The sequence below is a fragment of the Canis lupus genome, chromosome 19 (assembly GCF_011100685.1).
Source record: "Canis lupus familiaris isolate Mischka breed German Shepherd chromosome 19, alternate assembly UU_Cfam_GSD_1.0, whole genome shotgun sequence".
Classification (NCBI taxonomy): Eukaryota; Metazoa; Chordata; class Mammalia; order Carnivora; family Canidae; genus Canis; species Canis lupus.
In genome coordinates, this window is record NC_049240.1 from 23,617,834 (window position 1) to 23,640,377 (window position 22,544).

A 22,544-nucleotide genomic window follows, 5' to 3' on the forward strand; every position below is an offset into this window, starting at 1 on the left:
ACTCTCAAGGTAAAGAGCACCAGGCTCCAGAGAAAAGCATGACAGAGACCAGAGACTATTTGTCCTCTTAGTCCTATGTTAAAAGTGCTTTCATGCAAACACCTTTTCAAGTTAAATCAGGTTCCTTTAGACCCTTTCACATTTTTTAATACTATAAGCTGGTCACCCAAAAAAATTCTTTCTTATTTGACTGCACAACAACCCTGCAAGGCAGGAGTAAACCACCCAGACAGCACACCAAGGCTTGGAGAAGTTAAAGGATCCAAGATCACACAGCAAAGTGATGGCCTTAAGACCATGTCTCCTGCCTCTACCTGGTGCAGGTCCCACTGTCACAAGATCTGCCTCCACACAGTTCCTTAACATCCTATTATCCATACCTGCTGACTTCTTTCAGAACCGACAACTGGCTGGCCAACACTTCAGCGCCATTATAACAGGTGATGGAACCCTGACTGCCACAGAGAGAACAAAAGTCAAAGCTACACTAAACTAGACTTTGGATTTCAGGCTTCCAAATTCCTCTGGCTCACAACCCAGTGTGAAGGAAAAGGCTCATTTACTTGGTTCAATCCTCCCTTCTAGTTAGCTTCATTAGCACACTGATGGCCTACCTTCCTGCTGAAGTGGGCTTCTGGTAAGCTAGCAGGTTTCTGTGGCTCTAGGGCCATCTTTATACCAACAGCAAAATTATGTCATAATAAGCACAGTGGACTCCTATTACCTCACAAACCCGGAAAGGAGCTAGGTCAAATTTTCTGAGGTCCCTTCCAAACCTAAGGAAAAAAGAGATCAAGGATAAAAGGAAAAAAATCACATCACTGAAGTATAGAGAGATGCATGGTCTGACCAAAATCTTTGCTCTTTACTGCTCCCATTAGGATGTAAGAATGTGAATGAACTCAGGGATTACCTCAGAGGCAAAGGGAGGAGAAATGTGGGAACATGATGCTCCCAAAGCTGGGGGCTCACCCACATGTTTGCAGGAGCCAGCAGGACAAGGTCTGTCACTCCAGGTCCCAGGACACGGTAGGTACTTAACACACACTGAAAGAATGGAACTGAATTTGGTCAGAAATATGGAAACAAAGCTCCGCCTTGGGGAAACCTGGAAGTACCGCAATGAGTGAATATGTAGTGAGAATAGAAGGCCCACACTGAGTGAATAGGATCCAGGTCAAGCCCAGATGGGCTGCAGACCCAGAGAAGGGTAGACTCTGGGAGAGCCTGCCCGCGGGCACAGGCAATGACAGGAAGTCTGTCATCCTTCCTGATCTCTGAGCATGAATTTAAAATCCTTCCCTGGAAATCTGAAACACATGAGCCTAAATTACCTTAACCTCAGGATCCACAAACCACCAATCTAAGAAATTGACATAAAAATGAAGTAACAGGCCAGGGATGTCCCTGGAGCACCTGGCAAACATGAAGATGGGATCTGGAGGGACATGACCTCATCTGGGAGTCCGTGAAAGCCTCAAAGATGTAGCCACCACAAAGATAAGCTTGCAGCGAAAAACACTGACACACACAATAAAGATCACCTACCATGAGTGAGAGTGAGCAAACACTACGAACTAGAGTACTAACCCAAAAGGCTCAGACTTTAGAATAATCCTATAGGGACTACAAAATACATTTAAAATTATTAAAGAAGCAAAAGAAGAATTCAAAGCCCAAAGACTATGATTTTAAAGATTTTCTTTTTCTTTCTTTCTTTCTTTCTTTCTTTCTTTCTTTCTTTCTTTCTTTCTTTCTTTCTTTTCTTCTTTCTTTTCTTCTTTCTTTCTTTTTCTTTCTTTCTTCTTTCTTTCCTTCTTTCTTTCCTTCTTTCTTTCTCTTTCTTTCTTTCTTTCTCTTTCTTTCTTTCTTTCTTTCTTTCTTTCTTTCTTTCTTTCTTTCTTCCTTTCAGAGAGAAAGTATAGCAGGGGTGAATTGGAGTGGGACAAACAGACCCTGTGCTGAGTGCAGAGCCTGACGCAGGGCTCAGTCTCACCACCCCTAACATCATGACCTGAGCCAAAATCAAGAGTCAGATGCTTAACCAACTGAGCCATTCAGGTGCCCCAAAACCAAGAGGCTATTTTTTAAAACAACAGATCGATTAGAAAAAGAGATGAGCAAATAGAATCTCTACAAACAAGAAGCAAAGACCCTGAAGTTAAAAACTCATAGAATGACAGAAACACAGTATTTGAGAAATAAAGACCAAAAATATTCCAAAATGATATTAAGCCACATAATAGTGAATCAGAGCCCCAAGCAAAATAAATTTAAAAAAGACTTGCCACACACACACATAAGGAAGAATTGCTGAACCAAAAGACAAAGGCACATTCTTACAAGCAGCCCGGGAAAACAAGCAGATTACCCAGAAAGGAGCAAGAATCAGACAGACAGCCGACTGCACAGTAGTAACGACAAGGGCCAGAGGACTATTAATGCTCTCAAAGCCCAAGAGAAAATGTCAATCAACTTATCCCTTGGGAGAGGGTACTACTACTCATAGACTCACTGAAAGAACACTAAAGAAAGAACTTGACGAAGAAAACCAAAGCCAGAAGAAGGTAATGGCACAAGAAGAAACTGGTCAAGAAGTTCACATAACGTTCAAGTATTAACTGTCTAAATCATACCCCAATTGTACAAATCAGCATCATAATACCAGCAGGGGTGATCAGGGCCCTGCACACTCAGCCACAGGGCTACACAGCCTCCTGAAACCCCCTCCCTGCTGGGAGTTCTGGCTTAAGTGTAAGGTACTGAAGATGTAATAGGTCTGCCTGGAAAAGGCTTATGAACAGCCAGCTGTTGAGATCAATAAGCCAGTTCCAGAATATTCCAACTACAGGCATCCTATCTCATAGCAGTAAAGCACACTGCAAGAGCCACAGCCACCCCTTACAGTGGGTCTGTCATACATTGCCTCATTTCATTTTACCCTGCACCTACAGGTGCTGTATCATGACTCAGACCAGGTAGATAAGCTGCCAAAGGTCACACTGCCAACAGTGACAGCATGGCGGTCATGATAGAAGTTCTCTCCCTGCAAGCCCAGCCATGGAAGATGTCCCTGCTTGGCAAAGGTAAATCCCTCTTGCAAACTACTGATGTGGTGTGAGGTCTGAGTGGGGAGACTCTGTGGGTCTCCTTTTCCAGGGTAAACTGCATTCAGCATGCATCGGGGACTTCCAGGTGGGTGGGCACAGGGAAGACCAGGCCAAAGAACTAGCAGGGGCCCAACATGGGGGGAAGGAAGGAGCCATCACTCCGAGGGAAGGTGGGGTGACCATCACGCATGGATAGGTATAGGAGGGACAAGAGAATGTCTCCAACTCCCAATTCACAGAAGTCAAAGTGCCTGGTGAGAACTTCACTCATGGGGATCCCTGGGTGGCGGGCGGTTTAGCGCCTGCCTTTGGCCCAGGACGCGATCCTGGAGACCCGGGATCGAATCCCACGTCGGGCTCCCGGTGCATGGAGCCTGCTTCTCCCTCTGCCTGTGTCTCTGCCTCTCTCTCTCTTTGTGTGACTATCATTTAAAAAAAAAAAAAAAAAAAAAAAGAACTTCACTCATGATTTACGTGCAGTCGTACAGTTTGGGACCTTTAAAGACAGCGTATCTGTTTGGAAAAGTGACCCCCAGTGAGTTCCTTGAGGACACCAACGTGGCCAGCCCATCTCCTCGTGTCCAAGATTATCTCTGGCCCGGACAGACACAAACAAAGGCTGCGGAGGGAGGGCCTTAGCCCCCTTTTACCCAGTCTCTGCTGGGGGGCTGGAAACCGCCTGGGGCCAGCCTGGGAGCCAAGCCACATCTGCACTGACTAGGATTCAGAGGGGGTGGGTGGGACTCCAAAGGGCAACCCTCAGGCGTCCTCAGCCACATAGAAAAGGCCAAACCCCCCCCCCATGTGATTTCCCCACAGACCTTTCTTATACTTTCTTTTTCATTTTCATAGTCTAGGAAAGAAAATACTTTGCATTTGTTTCTTATTAACTTACAAATCATAAAAAACATGTTTTGCAAGAATGTTTAACATCCACAAAGTTCTTTTTTAACCTCTTGTAAGTCCTTTAAGCACTCTTTGCTCAAGGAAGAGGAAAATGCATTTTTGCCAAGAATAAACTCCTCGCTTTAAGTGGGGTTCAGCTTTAAGTCCCAGGCTCAGAAACTCCAGCAGGGCTTATACAAACTGAGAAAGGAAGTTCTCCCCCAGGTTCAAGTCCACAAGATCGTAAGCAGCAAGATCTTCATACATACTCACCAAGCAAAATCCGGTTGAGGGTGGGGGAGAGGTGAGGACTGGATAGGCTCTGCAAGCTTGGCCTCTCCCCCAACCAACAGACCCCAAAGAGAGCCATCCAGGGGAATCTAGATAGGAGATTTTCAGCTGGGACACCTCCCACCCTGGAGAGCCACAGGACCCCTGTGGGAGATGCAGCTTTGAGCAACACCGCGCACCTCAGAGGATGCACAGCTAGGCAGTGCTGCAGGCGGGGACCCCTGGGCTCCCCAAGCGCTGGGATTAAGAGGTGGCAGACAGCATCATGCCAAGCTCGCACTGCAGGAAGAATGTGCATGTGTGGTACATCAGAGAGCTCTGCCTTATGCATGTGCGAGTGTAAATACACTGTCAACCAGTCACCCAAACAGTGCCAGCACCACAGGGCAACCAAACGGTGGTGATTTTGCTGATGCAGTGGGGCGTCCTCACACTGCAGTGGTTACTGAGCTGAAATTATCCCTCCTTTGTGAATGTTTGCATTCTTCCCCCACAAATTCGTATGTTGAAGCCCTAACCCCAGATCGATGATATTTGGAGATGGGGCCTTAATGAGGTAATTAGGGCAGGATGAGGTCATGGTAGGGTCTTCATGATGGGTTTAGTGTTCTTATAAAAAAGAGACCCCAAAGAGCTCGCTCTTGCTCCATGGACACATACAGGAGGCAGGTGTCTACAAGATTCTTAGTAACAAAAATGAACTTCACTAGAAACTACTACCCAGGGCAGCCCTGGTGGCTCAGCGGTTTAGTGCTGCCTTCAGCCCAGGGCCTGATCCTGGAGACCTGGGATCAAGTCCCACATCGGGCTCCCTGCATGGAGCCTGCTTCTCCCTCTGCCTGTCTCTCTGCCTCTCTCTCTGTCTCTCATGAATAAATAAATAAAAATCTTTAAAAAAAAAAAAAGAGAAAGAAACTACTTCCTAATACAGGGGCAGCTGAGGACAGAACCTTGTCTCCTCTGCCTTTTAACACCCCAGAGCCAAGAGCACACCTCCAAATCATGTCTGTGCACACATGCACACACGTGCACATGCACACACGCACACACACACTAGTCCTTCCCAGGACACTTGGGTGAACCAAGCAGCTGACATTTTTAACTGATTTGATTTCACCAGCCGAAAGGATCGAAATCCGTTCACAAAAATGCAGAGAATAATGCAACATGGGATCAAATAAGACAACATGGGAGCAGATAAAGTAGAGCTCAAAGGTAGAGGACACTAACAGGAGCCAGGAATGAGGCAGCCCGGGTAAGCAGCCCCAGAGATGCAGAACTTCCTGATGGGTGGCCCCCCAGGTACAAAAGGACTCTAATCAGTAGTAGCACAGTTCCCTCAGCCACAACATCTGAACAAATGTAGTGTATTTGTTTTTTTTTTAAATAGTTCAGGAAAAGGATGAGTGAGTAATCATGAGGAGAGGCCAGAGCCTCAAGGACGCTGGAGAGCCGCTCCTGCTACAGCCCCTTCGACCAGACCTGCCCCTCCCCTGACAGCTGCATCTGCCTCCCCAGATACCCTCTGTCTGCTGCCCTGCCCCATCCACCCTGGTCCCAGACAGAAGCAAGGAGATCTCTCACCCCAGGCAGCAGACCCCAAGACTCCCCAGCTCAAAGCTGCAGAGCCTGCCTGCTGCAACCCAAGCTAACTCTAAGCCTCTGTGTGGCTTTTCTTGGCCACCAGCCATGCCCTCCTTGGGCTCTGGGTGCTCTAGACACGGGGCTTCAGTTTTGCCCCCTATAAGGAATCTCCCTGCTCTGCCAGCTGCCCTAGGGATTCCAGGTGCCTCCCCCCATCTCAGCGAGGTGCCTCTGCCACATTGTAGGACCGGGCATTTCACACAGCCCTACCACTGCTGACCCAGGGGCTAGATGATGGCTGGATACAACAGGAGTACAATAAATACCCCAGGGGTAAGTTGTCTCCCAGAAGCCAGCACACCCCCTAGCATGCAGTAAGCCCTTAATAAGTAGTACTGGAAGCACAAGAACACTTTCCACCCAAAGCACTGCATGCACCAAGGTTGGGGGTGGGGGGACGGGTGTGCTTAGTTCTCCAACCAAAGAGCACATGGATGTAGGGAGGATATCCCAAGTCAGCCTCCCACGGAGGTTGCATGTGAGCTGGGCCATATGGATGGGAGTTCAGGGGAGGAGGCATTCCAGGCAGAGAGAACAGAAAGGGCAAAGACCAAAGAGGATTGCATGTTCAGGGACATCTCCCACTGTTGGGGGGGCAGGATTGGAGTGTGAAGTCACCATCTTATCCTCCTCTACAATGATAAGAGCCAGTGGTTTATTGGCAGCAACTGTTAAATATTCCGGAGTTGTGCAAGCCTGTTGTCAAACAGTTAGTAGCTTGAAATCAGTGGTAGCCGAATTCAAACATGGCCAAAGGCTGCAAATTAGGGAAGAGCCAGCCACAGATCATGCTGCCCTGTCCCCCAGGCCTTTGTTTTTCTAGGGAAGTTGAACACTTGAGACCAGGCATTATCAACCCATCTTCCCAATGAAAATATTAACTGTGGAAATGTAGACATGCACGTTGTAGGTTAGAAATAAAACATGATCTCTGACTGATTGAATCCAGGGCCTTCCCTGCCAAGGAGCTCCACTGGAAAAGCTTCCCATCTTGTTGGTACTTTCATTCCCTAACCAGTAGCTTTAGGCAGCCAGTAACTTCTCCAGATGTTCACATCTGTGGCAGGTTGTACTTTCCAAAAATGGTTTGCAGCACTGTTTCCAGTCCCACATGCTCATCTTGCCTTGTGACCTTGACACTGCTCCCATCAGATGGTGGTAGGTCGGTACCTCCCTCCCATAAACCCAGGAAGGTCTTTGAACCACCTCCAGCAACAGAGCACAGCAGACCTGACTTGACGTGATTTCCAAGGCGGTACCATGAAAACACCAGGCATTGTAAGTGCCGGCTCTCAGCTCCTTCACGCTGGGGACCCAGCCACAGGTCCAGGAGGAAGCACGCACACCCCATGGAGAGGCCTCATGAAGAAGAAGCAAGGCCACCCCTGAAGCCAGCTGAGCCCCCAGCCAAGAGTCAGCACCTACCTTGCCAGCCATATGGGAAAGCCCTCTGAAAGCAGCCCCGAGTGGAGCCACTCCAGTGAAAGTCACAATGAGCAGAGGTGAGCCGGCCCAGCTGAGCCCTGCCCAAATGGCAGACTCCTGAGTGGGAGCTGTGATAAATCTATTGCAGCCAAATAAAATCTATTTATTCTCATGAATAAATAAATAAAATTTAATAAATAAAATAAATATTTTTTAGAGAGACACAGAGAGAGAGAGAGAGAGAGAGAGAGAGAGAGGCAGAGACACAGGCAGAGAGAGAAGCAAGCTCCCTGTGGGGAGCCCGATGCGGGACTTGACCCCTGGACTCCAGGATCACAACCTGGGCTGAAGGCAGGCACACTCAACCACTAAGCCACCCAGGTGCCCCACTGAAATGGTTTGTTAAGTGGCAAATATATAACTAGAAAATATTCCTCATCAGGAAATCGGGGAGAAATACGATCCTCCTTGTGGAGTTGCTGTGATGGTCCCATCCAGTAAGGTGTGAGAGGTGCCAGTCTTGGCACCGGGATCCTGGCAGGTGCTCAGCAGCCAGGCATGGCCTCCTCCCCACCCCCAACTCACTCTCTGCCCACCCACCCCTCGGGGTTCCAGTGTGCTACCACCCCTGTGCTCCTTCAGTCTTGACTGAAGGAAGATTTTGTCCTAGGACAAGATTCAGCTTGTTAATAATGCACCCCGGTTTTCCAGACACAGAAAGATCTCAGGGATCTCTGTGTAGGTCAGCACACCAGCTGCTTTAGAATAGATTTCCCTGCCCAACCCTCAGAGCTCGAAGAGGACCCAGAAATCTGTATTTTCCAAGGATATCAAACCTCCCCTCCTACCCAGTGATTCTAACATGCAGTCTCTCACTCCACTTCCCAAAGCTGTGCCAAAATGCCACCATACTAAGGCCATTTGCAAGGAGCCAAACCCACAGAACCAAGGATTAGCACCTTGGACAGGAGCCATGGGTTTCTTGCAGCCTCAGTTTGCCATCTGTATACTGTGGTAGCCCCCTGAGGGATATCCATTAAGGAGACAATGTATAAACTTCCTGGCATAAAGAGGATGTCCTGCAGATACCAATGTTCTTATATCCATCTTGCAGATCCCTTTGGGCTTTTCAGAAACCTTGTCTTTATAATAATCCCTGTTACCTGCTTTGAAGTGGAGCAGCCTGTATCTGCCTCTTTCCCTAGGGCAATGGTTCTTAGTCTGGGCTACACATCAGAATTGCCTGGGGCTCATGGAAAATGCCAAAATCCTGGCCCACCCCAAACCAAGTGCATGAGTCAAAGGGCTGAGGGGTGGATGGTAAAGGGGGTGGGGCACGCAGGTAACCCTAACATACCCAGAATGGCCGTGAAGTATGAACTTGTAAAGAGAAGTTACATATTTTACTCACTCTCAGTGCCTGAATGCCTAGGCTTTGCATTATACATAAACATATACATAAAAATATAGGTTTAGATTAGGTCGGATTAGAGCACAGCAGATTAGAGAGAGACAGACCTGTGCTTTCCCATCTCTCTGTGGCAAACACCCCTTGGCTCCTTGTGGGTCTCAGGCACTGGTTAACATGGGGCTTCCTGGGCTGTAGGAAGTGTAGTAAGTGCACTTATCCCTGGACCTAAGCAGAACCTGCTTCTTCCATGAAATCAGCATGCCCGAGCAGCAAAGGACATTCCCACATACAGTCGGCAGTGCTTTGCTCTGCAGACCTAGCTGAGGGGGGCAGGTGTACCAGCTCAGGCCCACACCTTATGGCTGGGATCTTGGGGCAGCCTCACTATTGAAATTAGGAATACCACTGTTCCCACTATCCACAATAGCCAAACCTTGGAAAAAGTCCACATGTCCACCAACTGAAGAATGAATAAAGACGATGTGAGATATATATATATATATTAGCCATAAAAAGGAATGAAATCTTGCCATTTGCAACAATGTAAATGGAGCAAGAAGTATTATGCTAAATGAAATAAGTCAGTCAGAGAAAGACAAATACCATATGATTTCACTCATATGTGGAATTTAAGAAACAAAACAGAGGGACGCCTGGGTGGCTCAGTGGTTGAGCATCTGCCTTTGGCCCAGGTCATGATCCTGGGGTCCTGGGATTGAGTCCCACATCAGGCTCTCTGCAGGGAGCCTGGTTATCCCTCTGCCTGTGTCTCTGCCTCTCTTTGTGCATCTCTCATGAATAAATAAAAATCTTCAAAAAAAAAAAAGTAAAAGAAATAAAATAGATGAACATAGAAGAAGGGAAAAAATAAAACAGAGGGGAAGGCAAACCATAAGAGACTCTTAACTATAAAGAACAAACTGAGGGTTGCTAGAAGGGGGTGGGTGGGGATGGGCTAACTGAGTGATGAGGATTAAGGAAGGCACTGGTTATGATGAGCACTGGGTGTTAAATGTAAGTGATGAATCACTAAATTCTACTCCTGAAACCCATATTACACTGTATATTCACTAACTAGAATTTAAATAAAAATTTGAAGAAAAAAATAGTAAAAATTTAAATTTAAAAAAGGAATCCTGCTGCATGTTTGAAGTTGGAGTGCTCCCATCTCACTTTGCAGCCTTGGCTTTAAAGCAAACGATGGAAGCAAGTGATGGGAGAAACAATCCGTCACCAACACATTCCCAGTTCCCCACCGGGCACCCAGCCAAACCCGGGTGTGCCTCCCAGCAGGCAGCGAGACCCCAGAGCACTGGTAGTGCCACGTGGGTGGGCCTACAAGGCTCCTACACCAATTCCCCTAACTCAGTCCTCCTGTGGCCACCCACAGAGCTGCATGGAGATGACGGCAGAGCCGCCAGTGGAAGGCCCTCAGCACCCTCCTAAAGATGAAACAACCGCTGACCCAGATGCCATTTGGGACCCTCTGTGCCTGAGAAATGCCTGTCCCTGGATTAGACCACTGTGAATGGGGATGCACCCTTACCACACTGAGTCACCAAGCCAGATGCCATCCAAAGGGCAGGTGAATTAAATCACACGGTCAATCCCTGCCGACCGGCAACCACCCCAAGATGCACTGAGGAGCGAAAAACCAAGACTTGCAGAGGAATAGAAGACTTCGGAAGGAAGTAGGAGAAACCAGTAACGGTGACACCTGAGACAGGAGTGAAAGGCCAAGTGGTCAGTGGTGGGAGGCAGACTTATCTACGTCTTCACGGCTGGAATCCACACTCTGAAGGTGACCAGCCACTGGTCAGCACTGTCATAACAGATGAACTTCAAAGAAGCATAGGTAAATGAGAGAGGAGGTGGACATATTCACCAGAGCTCACCATGGAGCATCCTCACCGACAGCAACAAACTGCTTAAATCTCATCTCCATTTGTGAGTAGCTGTTCAGCCTTGGGCAAGTTCCTCAACCTCTCTGGGCTTTAGTTCCCTAAACTGTAAAATGGGAAGGATAATAGGTACCTGGTCAAATTGTTGTGAGAACTAAATCTAACAATGTCATGCAGGACATGAGTCAGTGTGGTGCTGGCACAAAGTGGGTGTATAAAGAATGCAGGGTGATTTGCAAACAGGAGCTGCGGTCTGCATCTAAGAGGCCTTTGCCCCACCCAGAGAGACCCTTGTGCTCAGAGCCATGGGGGACCCGCAGGCATAGCCATTAAACGGCTCAGCCACCGTGGGCGAGCCCCAGGTACCAGGCAGACAGAAGAGAAATGGGAGCCTGCCAAGGCTGACCCAAAGAAGTCACCAGGGGGAAGAGAGGGACACAGGCACTCCCATACCTGTCCCCTGCCAAGTGATTCTCCTGACAACCCTGCAAGCCTCTTTCGGATTTTATAGATAAGGACCTGAGCTGTAACAAAGCAGAGTAAGAAGCTCTGTGCTGGTGGGGGCTCCTCCCCTTCTCCTGGCTCACGTCTCACACTGCTCATTGGCTTTTATTTTTTTCCAACTTTATATTTTTCTGTATACTTGTTATTGGATTTTGATTTGCCAACGTATAGTATAACACCCAGTGCTCACCCCGTCAAGGGCCTCCTTCAGTGCCCGTCACCCAGTCACCCCACCCCCTTGTCCACCTCCCCTTCCACAACCCCCTATGCTCACTGGCTTTGATGGAGCTGGGATCCTGGCTCCCTGTGGTAGCACTGCCCATCCTTTCTCCAGCCTGGCCCCCAGACACTGGGGACAGGAAACAGGTCACCTACACGTGTACTCTGTATGGGCACCTGGAGGAGACCATCCCTGGATTCAGTGGGCTGCCCAGGCTGGTGCTAATGTTCCCTGTCCCCCAAGCCTGGCAGTCTGCGTCCCTGTCCTTCCTCCCACCCCAGGCTCACCTCCCTGGACTCAGCAGGAACCCCATCTAGGGCTACTTGTCAGCATCACATGTCAAGGGCCAAGGATCTGCACTGGCCCTGGGCCCACAGGTGGGTGCATGGACCCTCATGACTATTTGGCACAAACACACACCCTCTGAGGAAAGGGGGTTTCCCATCACAGCCTCTCTTCAATCCAGAAGCTACTAGAGGAGAAGGTGAGTCTCTAAGAGCAAGGCCTGAAACACCGTGGCAGGATCTTCAGTAAACTTCCTTGGCCTTCCCAAAGGGCTCCTACAGCCACGTATTCAGGTAAGTGTATGCTGGGGAAGTGGCAGTACCCAGGCCCTGGAGCATTGCTGGGGCTGCGTTTGGGACTGGGCCATCACACCCCCGTGTCAGAGCAAGCCGTGGCCTGATCTCGACGGGCAGCTGGGGCCTCCTCTGAGCACCAGGGCATACTCCACACCCCTGCCTTTCCTCTCCAAACCCTCCCTAGTCCTGTCCAGGCCATCCTGCATGAGTGGGTTCCCAGACTTCCCTCCACACTCCTTCCTCGCCTCCCCCAGCATCTCACCATCTCTCACAAGCATCTCAAAGGCAGCACATCCACACTCATCCTTCTCCCACCTGGGCTGCCGCCCACTCTGCTTACCAGCTCCTCACTGGTCCGAGGTCCCAGCTCCCTGACCAGGTCTGCCACAGACGTTCCCTGCTGCCACGCATGCCCCTCTGCACACCCACCAATTGCAGCCCAACCAGTCATCTGAAAGCACAGGTCAAAAAAATAAAATAAAACACAGGTCAGACCCCATCCTTCCCGGGGTCCCCAGCCTTGTGGAATGAGATCCAAAGGCAAGCTGTAGCTTGTCAACGTCCTTCCGACCCAGGCCCTGCCCGGCTCCCCAGCCCAGGGAGTTGTGAGCACTCAATAGAAACTCTGTGGTTGAGTCGTGGGGAGCAACGGCGGCCTCTGTGAGCGAGCTGGAAGCGGCCAAGAAGAACTTGGGCGAGGCCCTGGGGGACAACGTGAAACAACACTGGGCTAAGTTAAAGTTGTGGTTCAAGCAGAAGATCAGCAAAGAAGAGTTTGACCTTGAAGCCCATAGACTTCTCACGCAGGATAATGTCCATTCTCACAACGACTTCCTCCTGGCTATTCTTACGCGTTGTCAGATTTTGGTGTCTACACCAGAGGGTGCTGGATCTTTGCCCTGGACCGGGGGTTCTGCAGCTAACCCTGGAAAACCAAAGGGAAGGAAAAAACTTTCTTCTGTTCGTCAGAAATTTGATCATAGATTCCAGCCTCAAAATCCCCTCTCGGGAGCCCAGCTTGTGGCAAAGGATCCCCAAGATGATGATGACTTGAAACTTTGTTCCCACACAATGATGCTTCCCACTCGGGGTCAGCTGGAAGGGAGGATGATAGTGACTGCTTAGGAGCAGGGGTTGGACAACGTCACCGAGGAGGCAGTCTCAGCTGTTGTCTATGCGGTGGAGAATCACCTTACAGATATATTGACATCAGCTGTGTCAAGAAGGCAAGCTTATCGGTCACATGCTGGCCACTTTAAGTATGCCTTGGGTAGTAACGTAACCCGCAGCCATCCCTGAAGAGTGGTGTAGTCGCTTACAACAGCGTAAGGGCAAGCCCTCGGCCTCTGCTCCTATGCAGGTCAGAACCCAGCTTCCCACCGCCCCCCCGATGGCGCGGAGCAGCAAGCTGCACGCCTGGCGTGCTCTGGGGCTACCGTCCCTGCGTCTTTGCCTCCGGCCAACATGCACGACCTTTGTGACCTTTGCAGGTACACAGGGAAGTCATTCCTACACACACTGTATACGCTCTCAACGTTGAAAGGATCATCATGAAACTCTGGCATCCAAACCATGAAGAGCTGCAGCAAGACAAAGTCCACCGCCAGCGCCTGGCAGCCAAGGAAGGGCTTTTGCTCTGCCGAATTAAGGTGATTTGAGGGCATGGGACCCTCAGCAAATTCACTGGTTAGAGAATTGAATGTTTTTTGGGTCCACACTTCAAAACTGAAGTGTAGAGTGTAAATATAAACTTTCCTATGGAAATGTGATGCTGAGTACATTTTGCGTTGCTACTGTAAAGCCATTAATATAAATCTGACTTTGATAATGACCCATATCTGTGTGTGTGTGTGTGTGTGTTGTGTTCCCAGGTATGGGAGTAAGCACTGATAAAATCCTGTGCCTAGAATGGAGATGTTTTTAGGCATATGAGGCTTAGTATCCTGTGGTCTGTTTGTGAGGTAGATGACATCCTAGAACAAAGAAGCTTTTATAACTTAGTTCCCATGATCAGCAGGACATCTGTGTGTTCAATGACAGCATATATTCTGTTATCTGGCAAGCCTAAAATTTCTGCCTTTTCCTAAAGAACTGTGCTCTTGGATTTGGGTTGAAATAATCCACAGTGTTAAAAATCATATATCTCCTTTAGTGAGCAGATATAGGTATCTCCCCCCAAATTCATTACAACTCTATAGAAAATAGGACTTAGAAATGCTATACTGTTAGACAAAATAAAGTCCTTTCTTTGCATTAAAAACCAAAATAAAAACCCTGGAATGTAACTAATTAACAAAGTTTTTTCTCATAACTTACATTTCTTTTATACTTAATATGCCCAAAGACTTTGGCAAAATTCATCTCTTGATTATTCCTATAGAATAGGTTTTAAGAAGCCCATGTAGACATACTGGATTTATACTTAGAAATTCCCCACTTCCTGTGCAGTATCTGTTCTGTCCTTCGAAATGATAAAGTGCAAATAATTTACATTTAGCAGTGTTACTAATAACAAGGTTTGTTTTTTTAGAGGTGATGCTTTTTACTCAGAAGATAGTGTTGGTGACTAGATTAGAAGGTACAGATGGGTTGTGTAGGTCTAAGTAATATGTATAGATATGTATACATGGTTCAATATTTGTGTATATGATTTTGTACTTCAAATGTGACAAATAAAAACCTTTTGGGAGAAAAAAAAAAAGAAATTCTGTGGTTTTTCCTTGATAAAGGAGAGCTGTCAGGAACCACAACCTTTGATGTTCTGTTTCTGAGTGAAGCCATTAGGGTGTGGGCACCGTGAGTCTCACCCCCTGTATTGTCAAAGACATATAAAGGCTCTAGTCCAAGGAAAGACTTTCTAATGGTGTGATTTCTGGCAAAAAAAAAGGGGGGGGGGGCAGTGCCATGAGACAGTCAAGTGCAATTTGGCAAGAATTGTTTCCATAGTTCTTTCAATAGGCACCCAGTCAGTGTTTGTTAAAAACTAAAATAAAACAAGGATGCCTGGGTGGCTCAGTGGTTGAGTGTCTGCCTTTGGCTCAGGGCATGACCCCCAGGTCCTGAGATGGAGTCCCACATCGGGCTCCCCACAGGGAGCCTGCTTCTCCTTCTGCGTGTGTCTCTGCCTCTCTCTGTATGTCTCTCATGAATGGATAAATAAATAATCTTTAAAAAAATTAAAGACTTCGCCTTCCTTTCCCCAGACACCCTGGGGATATCTCTAGCATCATGTTATTTAAAAGTTCCTTACTTGTTGCCCATTGTCCTTCCCACACTCCTCCCTATATTGTGAGCTTGCTGAGAAGTGTGTGACACATTCTCCTCTGAATCCTTACCCTCCAGCCAGACACTGAGCAAGTGCCCAGGGATTGGATGAAGGGACAGGGGTGGCCGATGGAGTCCTCCTCCGCCAAACTCCCTCCCTGCTCCGCTCAAGTAAAGGACTCACACATCTGTCTCCCACGCGTCAGCATGCCATGCTGCAAGCCCTCCAGGGGCTGACTTGCCCGGGCCTGCCTGGCTTTGGCACCACTGCCAGCCCAGGTCCTGGCACCCAGAATGTGCCGGGTAAAGTCTGGCTGGTGAGGCTCCTACCCAGTGAATAAGGGATTACTCACTTCCCTGAGGCTTCATTTTGAAAATAAATTTAGTAACTTCTAAACAAATCATACCAACCCTCCAAGTTTTATTTGTTTAGTTAAATTAATTCTATTTTAATATTTCCATTAGCCATTTAATTTATTCTAAAACCTAGCACTGCAAAATAATAAGACCTCTCAAATATTGACAGACAGCAAAGTAAATGTCGCCCAGTGACAACCATCTGTTTTTCTTCCAAATTCCTCAAGATGGAAAGTGTGTCGCCATGATTTATTTATGGGCCTTCCTGGGCCTGTGGTGCCTGTGCCCAGCCCTCCCTCGGCCCTGGACCAGGGCTACCAGATGCCACAATCTAGGCCCGATCAACACGGTGAGAGGGAAAAGAAGAAAGAGTCTGGGGTGAAAATGAGAAAATCTGCATGGCATGGAGAAACAGAGTCAGCTGGGTGAACTGTAAAAGCTGGCCATCCCCGGCCTCCCACCCCATACCAGAGGCTCTCTAACGTCCTTGGCTAGCGTGCTGACCCCTGCCCCATCTCTTTCCCCACTCCTCCTGGCCCTGCCCCTGGGATGAGAGGGCTCTCTTCCTGTCCCACTAGCCTGGATGGGACAGGGCCACCAGGCTGCACAACCCGCACAGGGCTCTCACAGAGGCAAGGGCTGGCCGCTGGCAGCTGTGCCTCCCTGCCCCCACCGAGGGTCTGCTTCAGCATGGGAGTGACACTGGCACCCCGGCTCAGAGGCAGCTCCCCATGAGCCAGGTGCAGCGTGGTCTAAAGGAAAGTCTTCAGAAGTGACAAAGGGCAAAACCAGGTCCAAATCCTGTCCCCTTTCCTAGAATAGGCTTCCCCATGGGACTCAGGGTCTGTCTGCCTGTCCAAAGCAGGGTCCAGAGGGCCATGGCAGCACTCCCTCTCTCGCAGATGCCCAGCATCTCTGGGAAGGAAGGCTGTGGCCTGAGCCAGGGATACAGGTTAGTCTTCCCCCGGGGATGGCAGGGAGACAGACAGGGTGGCACCCACCCACCTGCTAGTAGGTTTGAGTGGACCTGCTGTTTACTTAGCACACATACCTCTCCAACCATCACACCAAGCCAAGGCAGCCTCAGGTATCCTCTGCACATGTCAGAGCCTTGCAACCCCAGACCACTTGGTCTTCCCCTCCCTAATTGCCTCTGGTTGTGCACTTCCTGCTCCCGCCCACACTCAGCATAGCTACACGGTTGCATCTTCAGTAGAAGATCTAACAGTTGGATAGGAGCCCTGAGCTCCTGCTGCAGCCTGGAAGGGAACAAAAGGCCAGGCCATTCGTTGGTCCAGCAAGCAGGCCCATCAACTCCACACCGTGCTCCAGGGATGCTGGATGCCTCAAGTCACCCAGAGGCCCGTGGAGAGAGACCAGACAATGAGGAGCTGTGCCTGCGTGTACTGTGCTGTGGTGGAGTCTGTGCCCACATAGCCGGTCCCAGAGAGGGGGCGGGCGGCCTGCTCAGGGAACAGGAGACGGTACCCAGAGACGGTGGCGTTGGAGAGGGGTCTGCAGGTTAGAGAGCATTCAGGAAGAGGCGGGTGTGAGGGAAGGATCAGAGGAAGGAGGGGCACCTGGCTCAACTCACTGGACTGGAGCAGAAAGCACTAGAATGGAGTAAATGCATGCCTGTCAAGGCTTCCAAGAAAGCACAGACTTCAGCTCAAGAGCCATGGGAGCCACGATGTTAGCCTGGGGGAAGGACGTGCCCCAGTTTGAAACTGAGACACCCATGGGGCTGCCATGGAGGGCTGAAAGAAGCCAGCCCAGGAGGAAATGCTGGAGACAGTGGGAAACACAAGTCTGAAGAAGAGCCTGAAAGGTGTTCCCCACACAGAGGCCTGCCCTGTCCCTGGGTCTGTGTGGTCCCACGGACAGGGTCTCATGGAGGCAGGTAGGCAGCACCAGCAGACTGGCAGAGACCATGTGGGGAGGGAGTGACCCTCGGCCTCGGGAGGGGCCCCTGCACACCCGGGGAGCCCTCAGTGGATGATGTTGAAGGGAATGGGCTCATCCTCTGACACCAAGGCAATAAATGTTTACTGAGCAATAGCCGCATGCAGGGAGGCTGCTGAACATGCTAGGAGACCGGGTGAGCAGAAAAACCCTGTCCTGCCCCATCCACCCCAGGCCTCTCCTGGCACGAGGACACAAGATGCAAATGGAAAAATGATATAGCTCAAGTGACAATCAGGGGTTGCAGCCAAAGAAGCCCATGAAACCAAAAGGACGTGGTGGGGGTGAGCGATCCAGGCGGAGTGAGAAGGGCAGAGTGCTCGTGGTCCCCGGTCCTGGCGTCATTACCGGATCCGGCAGGAGGCCCCATGCACAAGGGGTTCTTCCTTCCCAGGCCTTCCCAACCTTGCCCCCAGAGGACAAAGAAAAATATATTCAAACAGCAACCCAGACCACAGTGTCCTGCCTGTGGCCATCATTTCTCTCACATAAGCTCATGGCACAGTTAGGTATGGATGGATACCACACAGGCAAGGGAAGGACGTGCAAAGAGGTGAAGTGCTCGGAGTAAGAACACATGGTCTACAGCAGAATGGTGGGTGGTCAAGCCAGGACCTGCCCCTCACCCTGGCTCTCAGGCCCAGGGGCAGCTGGGAAGACACCCACCAAGCTCAGAGACAGCTGGGAAGATCCTAACCAGGCCTCAGCACAGCTGGGAAGACCCCGGCCAGGCCCAGGAACATCTGGGAAGGCCCCAACCAGGCACAGGTACAGCTGGGAAGACCCTGGCCAGGCTCAGAGACATCTGGGAAGACCCCAACCAGGCCCAGGGACACCTGGGAAGATCCCAACCAGGCACAGGGAAGCTGAGCAGCACACACTTCCCCAGACCGGCTCTACCCCCATCCGCCCACACGCTGCATCCCAAAGAACTGCCACAGACATGCCTTGGTGACACTTCTCCCATTTCTTATCCACATGTTTGGGTTTTCAATTATCTCAACAGGTTCTGCCGACATCATCCCAGGAATTAACGAAGCTGCCAGTCTCACAGCTCAAAAGGAGGGAAAAAGAAGTTGTGTGTTCACAGCCAAAGGAGGAGTTCATAAATGTTCACAAAATCACTAGATGTGTGTGATTTATAGCTAGGCAAGTGGCGTCAAGCCCCTGAGGAGCAAGGAGATGGCTGCAAGGGGACAGAATCCAGGGAGAAGGCACAGCCAACGGGCTCTAGAGAATGGCATTACTCAGCCAGGGGACACCCCGAAGGACACGGCCTGTGAGCAGTGTCTGCAAAGGTGGCGCATCCCACAGGCCCTGCCCCAGGATGTCCTGGACCATCAAACAGAGAGAACACCGGGCCACCTGTCACCAGGCACCAGCTGAGTGGGTTCCAGCCACCCAGCACACCAGGAGCCCCTGCAGATTCTACGTAGCCCTCCCTGCAGCAGTAGGTATCCGAGGTGCCCCGAGACAGGGACATGACTCAGGCCAGGGTGATGACCCTGGTGCAGGGCAGCATGGACCTTTGGAGGACAGATCTCATGTCATTCCCAACCCCCACACCTGATGCACCTCGATGCTCAGAAGGAAGAGAAATAAAGAAAAAGCTTTGCGAGTCTCAGGACACAGTCCTCCAAGACACCCTGAACCTTTTGTCTGCCCATTTTTCAGCTGGACACACTGAGGTCTGGGCATCCATGAACTTCCCAAGGTTTAGCAGGTAATAAATGGTAAAGATAGTAAAGACGGTTCAAAGCCATGTCTGATGGACCAACACCCAGGTTTTCCACCAGCTGCTTCTCCTATGCTGGTGACAATCAGGCAACAGAGCATGCCTGGGTATAGATTTTCCTATTAGTGTCATGGTCATGCCTTAAATATTCCCTTGCATGCACCAAATATTTTACTTTAAGAGATAATTTTTTTAAAGTTCCCAGAGCCAACAGAAAGCAAAGCACTCCTCTCCCCACACATGGATGGGCAGCCACATGCAGCCACAGGCCGAGGAGGAATCTCAACAAGGCAGAGTGAGGAACTTTCTGGATCTCCTGCCCCACCAGACTGAGAGCTTGTCTGTGGCCCCCAGCATGCCAGGTTCTGACGGGGTGGGGAGCATCCTGCAGCTGTCCCCAGGGTGGCCACAACCATTGTGGAGAAGGCCAGGGGAAGTGGCTGCCACTGTGCCTGGGCCTCTGCCACCACCAGATAAGGTCCCCAGCCCCAAGGAGCTGTGATCTGCAACAGGCTACTACTTCCTGAAACACAAGCCCTGGACTATCTCACTGCAGGATGAAAGGTGTCTAGGGGAGGGAAGAAAAACATGCCCTGAAGGGCAGCCCACCCACCCACCAGTGAGGACAGCTGCTCTCGGGACAGTCAGGTCAGGGAAGGGGTGAAGAGGAGGGAGAGAAGAGGACAGTGAGCTTGATGGACGACAGACACTTGGTGACAGGACCCTGTGGCCCCATCATGGAAGAGGCGTGAGCAGGTGAGACCTGGCTGCTTGAAGGAGCTGAGCGGGGACAGAGGCGCTTGTCCTCATGCAGGGTCAGCCTGGAGGCAGGGTCACTGGAGGGCCATCTGGGAGGCCAGCTCACCAGGGGCAGCTGCTGCCCCACGCACAGGACAGCACGATCCTGGATGTGATGCAGAGAAGTAATAATAGATTGTGAGGAGGCCAGAAGGGCTTTAGGTAACTGGACTTGTGTTCAAGCCTGACCATGGGACCTCAAGGCTGCTCAACCTCTCCAGTTTTCCTCATCCTTCTGGCAGGACTGAGAATTCCTTCCCTTCAGAAGGGCTCCTAAGATCATTAGAGATCCTACATCTGCCCATGAGGCACAGATAATATCAGCTCCTGGTCACTGAAAGCCTCTGATGGGCTCCCATACAAAGGTAGCGTGGTTGTCATTCGCATCTTACAGATAGGACAGAGGCTCAGAGAGGCTACGGGAAGCGACAGTCTCCCATTTCTGCTTTCTTCAGAAAGCAGTCTTCAGACTCCAATGACTCGACTCTTTTTTTGTACCCCAGCCACTTGTTTAGCATAAGCCCATTGATTCACATCTCCTCGGTGGAGATCAGCAGAGCTATTTCCAATGTTCACATTTTCATTCTTTGAAAGTCCAGGAAGTTCTTCCAAAACCGCACAGCCCAGACAGGAGGCCAGGGGACCAGGGGGCCAAGGCGAGGTGTGACTTCTCTGAGAAGGTGGTGCTCATCCCCCCAAATGTTTACAGGGAGTCCCTTCGTGCCCCCTGACCCTCTCTACCGGGTGACTAGGTGGCTATAAGAAGATAAATGTTTCACTATGCAGAAATGCCCCCCTCCAAGCAGATCCGGGCAGGTTCTGGCCTCTGCCATCTCTGGCCTTGGGGGTGACCCCAAATCCTCCACATTCCTCCTTCTCCAGGTCAGGAATGGCATCTATTTTGCAAGGGAAAGTTTCGGAGGCTCCCCCAGGCTGTTGAGGGACTTAAATCACAGGTATCCCAGGGCAGGAATGGCTGACAGGGGCAGAGTCCCCATCAATCTTCTCACAGGACACTCCAGGCTCTGACTGAGGATTTACAGGGTGGGAGGGACGCGAGACAATGCCGCCCGCCTGGGTCCTGCCAGCAGCCCTTTCCCACCGTCAGCTCAGCTCGAGGCAGCCCTGCCAGGTGCTCCAGAAAGGCCGGCTCGGGGAGGATGGAGAACCAGTGCCCTGGAAGCAGAGGATGCTCCCCTGCATGCACCTCGGGTTGGCGGGCTTACCAACCACTTCGCTGGCTCCTTATTCTCATCTGTATGTGTCCAAAGTCTCTGCAAAGTCTCAACTTTTTAATTGAAGAAATAAAAGAAAACAACAAGCTTTGTTTTGCTTTGCTTTGCTTTGCTTTGCTTTGCTTTGCTTCGCTTCGCTTCGTTTCGTTTCGTTTCGTTTTGTTTTGTTTTTAGGCAATGTGCTCTCAAGTGCTAAGAATCGCTCAGGCATCTCCCACCAGCCTGTGGGGAATGTCGACATGCAGCGGAGAGCCTGGACATGTCTAATTTCCCAGGGAACCCACATAAAAAGCCCTTCTTGTTGCAGGAACAATGATGTTGCACTAGAGCAGGCACAAACCTCCCCTAGAGAAACCACAGCAGTATTCCAATCACAGCCCAGAAACTCAGCCCTGGCTGGTTGCCAACATCCAATCCCCCTCCCGTTGCCAACCCCCACCTCCAGCAGCAGTTGTGCACCCTCTTCCTCTTTCCCCTACCACCCTCAAGCTCCAGACAGCCTGGCCCCCAGGCTCTGGACTAGGTGGACATACCAGCATCCTCGCCAGTTGCTCAGAGAGTCTGGGTGCCCCTCACCTCTTTGCCTTCGCTCTTACCTCCTTTCATGAACCTGGCACGTAGTCTGACCTGCCTGCACCCCAGTCTCCCAATCTGTACATAGGAATAACAGTAACATGTACCTTGTACAGCAGGAGAAATGAGGAAAGGGCCCAAGCAGGATCTGGCTCATGGTGAGACCCCATGAAGCCATGGTCACCACTGGACACAGGAACAGTCTGCCCTTAAGCAAACAGACACGGAGCCCCATCTGAGTCTCTGCGCTTGAAGCAGCTGCTACAGTGAACATCTGCTCCTTCATCTCTGCCTGGGACTCTCCCTACAATTCGGGGCAGCAAGATAGGCTGCACCCCCACCGTGTGCAAGATAAGAAGCTTGAGCAGCCCCCACCTGGTCACTCACCAGAGCTTCTGCTGGGCCTACCCCTTTCCAGGCAAAGGGCTGGGCCTGCAGGGCACGGAGATAAGAAGCCCCTGCACTGCCCTGAGCAAACTCATGCTTGATTTAACACAAGACAAAAAGGTCGTTTCTAAGTCCCCAGCCGCCTGCACTCGTTGACCAGAACCGCCTGGAACGGTCTGTTGAAAAGGAGGCCGAGCCTGCCAGTCAGTTCAGATGAAGTGCTCTGTGGTGCATGAGCAATGCCTGCCACAGGCACCGACG

The 22,544-nt window shown here is 50.4% G+C and overlaps 2 long non-coding RNA genes and 1 pseudogene across 8 annotated transcripts in view; 2 read left to right on the forward strand and 1 right to left on the reverse strand.

The window, feature by feature from the left end:
- The window catches only part of LOC102151686, a 51,732-nt gene extending 50,040 nt beyond the window's left edge, over positions 1 to 1,692 (reverse strand). For 3 of the 6 annotated variants that reach the window (XR_005374014.1, XR_005374011.1, XR_005374012.1), the window contains exon 1: positions 381 to 607. This is a non-coding gene — a long non-coding RNA (uncharacterized LOC102151686). Of the gene's footprint in view, positions 1 to 380 lie in introns of all 6 variants that reach the window. The other 3 variants (XR_005374016.1, XR_005374015.1, XR_005374013.1) reach the window with 3 other exon arrangements.
- Positions 750 to 11,344, forward strand: LOC100683549. Of its 2 annotated transcripts, none has more exons than XR_005374018.1 (3): positions 750 to 1,029; positions 2,955 to 3,086; positions 10,157 to 11,344. It is a non-coding gene; the product is annotated as an uncharacterized LOC100683549 (long non-coding RNA). The 2 variants fall into 2 exon arrangements; XR_005374017.1 differs by lacking the exon at positions 10,157 to 11,344 and adding an exon at positions 3,350 to 3,494 and having other exon boundaries at positions 752 to 1,029.
- A 109-nt stretch (positions 11,345 to 11,453) lies between these two features.
- On the forward strand, positions 11,454 to 14,654 carry LOC111090011 (annotated as a pseudogene).
- Positions 14,655 to 22,544: the final 7,890 nt, after the last annotated feature.